This window comes from Fukomys damarensis, unplaced genomic scaffold, assembly GCF_012274545.1.
Source record: "Fukomys damarensis isolate Sample0158 unplaced genomic scaffold, DMR_v1.0_HiC HiC_scaffold_15, whole genome shotgun sequence".
Taxonomy (NCBI): Eukaryota; Metazoa; Chordata; class Mammalia; order Rodentia; family Bathyergidae; genus Fukomys; species Fukomys damarensis.
In genome coordinates, this window is record NW_022900927.1 from 46,322,691 (window position 1) to 46,327,428 (window position 4,738).

General features: G+C 38.4%; 1 pseudogene; it reads left to right on the plus strand.

Moving 5' to 3' along the window:
- Positions 1-862: 862 nt before the first annotated feature.
- Positions 863-2,151, plus strand: LOC104852588 (annotated as a pseudogene).
- Positions 2,152-4,738: the final 2,587 nt, after the last annotated feature.

Consider the following 4,738-nt stretch of genomic DNA (forward strand, 5'->3'; position numbering starts at 1 on the left):
TGGTAAAGTCATACAGCTGTTGTGTGGAGAAATGCTGTGCAGTCACATAAATTAAAAATCCAAGTAAAATTTTGTCTGAAATACATAAAGGAGCAGAAAGGTTTACATTTTCTTTTAATTATCCAGATAATTATTTCAGTCCTTCATTTCATTCTGCAAACTTTTATCACAGCATCAGTTTCATTTATCTTTCATTCTTCTTTTCATTTATTCTTCATTCATTCATTCATACTTTAGTTAGTTTTTCTACCTTTTTCTCTCCTATTCCTTTAAGATACACTAGCCACTGAATTTTCTACCATTATTATCATTGCAAACACGACATTAAGATTTTTTTTCATGGCCCGACCTGACATTATTCATTCTATAGAAATGACTTTTGTTTTAAAATTTTTAAAGCAGTTAGTTTGACTATTACATGCTCCTTTATGGGTTTTGTTAGAAAAACACAAGGTTTATTTTCTTAAGATCATTTTCTGGTATGCTTTATGTTTTGCTTTTACAAGATCAGTGACTTCTGTGTATATTTTGCATTACATTTTGATATTTTTCTTGCTGTTCAAATTTAGTCCATACTTGGAAACTTTTGACCTTTGACTCTACTACCATTGTAGAAAGGATTGTTCAAATCCCACATCTCCCAGGGCAGACAGTCCAAGAAAAAGAAAACATACAAGCCATGAGAAAAATAAACTCGCAATCAATGTTTTTGCCACAGTTACTAAAATGTTTAAGAGGTAGTGTTTATGTGAACTCTACTTTATTTCACCCAAAACATCTTTATGTGGGACTTTGTGTTCTGAGTTAATGTGATTAACGTGCATTGAAGACTGTGGGGGATTTTATTTTACACGTTAAATCAATGCTTCAGTATACATGCGATTTATCAGAGATAGTTGGTAAGAACACATCCTAAGTGTATCTACACATACATGCATGGTTTTGCTACTTTTCTAGAGAAAACTAACTTCATGTAGTTAGTCAAAATTCTCTTTGAAATTAATGACAGATTCATTTATCTGTTATTCACCTATTTCTTGATAGACTGATTAAATTTGCATCATGTATAAGCCAAAATGAGCTAAAATGATGCTAAACAACTTTTAGTAAATCAAACTTCCTGCAAATCCTTTTGGTGTGATACACATTTGTTTCGTGTTCTCATGTTTCTCCATGTTTTAAGAATGTTTTGGGCTAGCTCGGCCCCTCCCAATCCGCCCCAGTCCCTGCTGAACCGTTCAGGGCCTTGCGCACCATGCCCACCACTGGCTCTGAGCTCCCGCAGGCGGGGAGCCCTGGGCACAGCCCGCCGAGCTGCAGTGCCTGCGGCAGGTGGAGCACGTCCTGCACTACAGCTTCCGCAAGGAGGACCCCAGAGGCACAGGCATGCTGTCGTTGTCCAGCATTCAGGTGCCTACAGCCTGTGAGATCAATTTCCCCTGCTGATGACCAAGTGTGTGTTCTGGAAGGGTGTTTTGGAGGAGCTGCTGTGGTTTATCAAGGGATGCACAATGCCAAAGAACTCTTCTAAGGGCATGAAGATCTGGGATGCCAGCAGGTCTGAGACTTCCTGAACAGCCTGGGGTTTTCCAGCCATCAGGAAGGGGACCTGGGCCCCGTTTATGGCTTCCAGTGGAGGTATTTCAGGGCTGACTACAAAGGCATCGAGTCAGATTACTCGGGTCAAGGAATGGACCAGCTGCAGAAGGTGATCAACACCATCAAAACCAACCCTGACGACAGGAGACTCATCATGTGCACCTGGAACCCGAAAGAGCTCCCTCTGATGGCGCTGCCTCCCTGCCACGCCCTCTACCAGTTCTACGTGGTGAACTGGGAGCTGTACTGCCCGCTGTACCAGCTCTCTGTGGACATGGACCAGGGCCTGCCCTTCAAAGTCTCCAGCTATACCCTGCTCACCTACATAGTCGCTCCCATCACTGGCCTGCAGACAGGTGACTTCGTACATATTTGGGGAGATGCACATATTTACCTGAATCGCGGAAAACTCAGCTTCAGCGAGAACCAGGACCTTTCTCAACGCTCAAAATCCTTTGAACAGTTGCGACAATTGATGACTTCACAGCTGAAGACTTTGATCTGGAAGGGTGCAACCCACATCCTGCTATTAAGATGGAAATGGCTATTTAGAGCATTTTCACTGGTGCTGCTGGAAGGAAGGAAGTAAGTGCCCCTGTTTAGAGCTTGAGTCTGGGTATTTTTGTTTGTAAAGCAGTAGGTCAAACAGTTGATCAAAAACTGTCAGAGACCTGTCAATTATTATTCATTAACTTTTCAAAGTATTGTCACTGGCAGATATGAGGTGCTGGCTTTTTAGTAACAAAGGATCTTAATTTTAGTAATGAAACTGCACAAAAATGCTAAGATTATGAATAAAGTAACAACAGTGAAAGTTTTATATTCTTAGCAAAAACGAGTATGCATTTCACTTGTACATAATGAAGGTGAGTTTAATTATATGAGCTCTTCCCTCAAATCTGAAATAACACCATCAGTCAGAATGTATAGTCTGGATGTGAACATTTGCAATTATATTGGTTTTATATCTTCCTGTAATAAAGGATTAGTTTGCATCTCAAAAAATGTTTTGTTAGAAAGTACCAAGATCTGTTTTAAGTTTTAAATTATTTAAAAATAGTGTTGAATTTCATTTTTTTTTGTGAGGAGCTACTATAGTGAGGAAAGGTTTTATTATTTAGAAAGAAAAATATGCTTTTTCTTCCCCTTTAGTTACTACATTATAATTTTAAAATATATTTCAACTACTTATATCAATGACTTCAAAGGTGAATTTAATCAATATTTTAAAACAATATGTAAATAAAAAGTTTTAGGTAAAATTTATAATTTAATTCTATTTCACTTATAATGCTTTATATGCTATGTAACAAATTACAGCAAACTTAGAGACATAAAATATATTCCTTTTTAATTTTTTAAATTTTTTTAGTGCAAGTTTGCAATACATAATGGTTATATTCATTATGGAAAGTTGGTACATATACATAACATATCTTAATTCTTTCTGTGACCCCTTTGACTTCCCTCTCCCACTCCCTCCATCTCTTTACTTTTCCCACACATTCTGAGGGTCAGGAATACAGATGTGGCTTAGTTAATTCTCGTCTTGGAGCTCTTCTATGAAGAGACTCACTGGTAAGCTCCATCAAATTGGTGGTAAAATTTGTTTCTGCATAAATATTGGATTCATGGCAGCTTGCATTTTCAAAATCCTGGGGTGTGGAAGAAGGTAGAAAATGGGGAAGTAACTAAGCACCTAGATTGAGTGGACGACATTAGAGGTGAGTATTATATGATGCAATCAATAAAATGACATTGTGGTGGAGCCTGCCGCAACCACCACAGCCCCCTGCCTTGGTAGCAGAACAGTAAGAGGCAGAACTGTGAGGAGCTAGTGTTCAGCCCCCACCTCACACCCCTGTCCTCAGCAGCAGACCAAAAGAGGCAGATCCACATGGAGCTAGCCTGCGGACTCTGTCCCAGTCCCCCAAAATCATCAGCAGCAAACCAATGCGAGGTGAAACCATGCAAATGACTGAAGCCCCCCCGCCATGAAGCTCTGGCTTCCTGCCCATGCTGGTACATGGATTCACAACACAGAGGCCCAGGGGGTAATAAAAGCCATTGTCCTAGACTCTAACCTTGATTTTGATTAAATTCACATGGCTAAAGATGATAGATTAATAACTACCACCAACTGTCATTTTTTAAAGCTCTGCTCGGTGCTGATTATATCAATTGGGCTAAGATGGTGTTATTGATCTAATCAGTTGCTCTTCCTGGTATAATGAAAAAGACATTGCCTCAGAGTCATTAGAGACTCAAAACCTAAAGACAAGCTATAAGAGAAAGATTGAAATATTAAACCAGGTATCAAACCAAGGACAGTACTAACAACAAAAATAAAAATAAAAATGAGAAGACAGTCAAGCAAGGCACCAGCACAAACACAGGCTTCCAGCTCACCAAAGGTAATTTCTTAAGTAAATGAGGTGGAAAAGTCTGATAATCAACCACTTGGACACCTGAACTGATAGCACAGGAAGTATCAAAATAGATGAATGAGGCTCTAAAAAATTTTGAAACAGAAATAACTTCTGAGATATCTATGAAGATGGAGAGTAGAATGAATGATATGATTAGAGACTCCAGAAAAGAAACAGATTAAAAAAAAAATACATGAGCTCAGGACCATGATAGAAGCCATGAATACACACCATAGGAAAGAAATGAAAACCATGAATGACCAACACAGGAAAGAAACATCCATGAAACATATTCAAACAGGTATCCAGGAGATTAAAAACTCTATTGAAAGTATGTGTAACAGACAGAGCCAATCTGAAGAAAGGATATCAGATACAGAAGACAGGATAGTGGTTAGTGACCATGAAAAGAAGGATCATTTAAAAATAGTAAGGGAACATGAGAAATCAATCCAACAGCTCCTAGATAACAGAAAGAAGAATAATATAAAACCAATAGGAGTTAATGAAAAAGCAGGAGAAAGTACAAGTGACATCAAGTAACTGTTCACAGAATTAAGGAAAGAAAATGTTCTAAACAGAGCAAAAGAATTTGATGTACAGATAAGTGAGGCATATAGGACTCCAGCTAGACACAATTTAAAAATAACAGCAACAACAACAACAACAATTACACATAGACATACAATAATCAAGATCCTGGAAACACA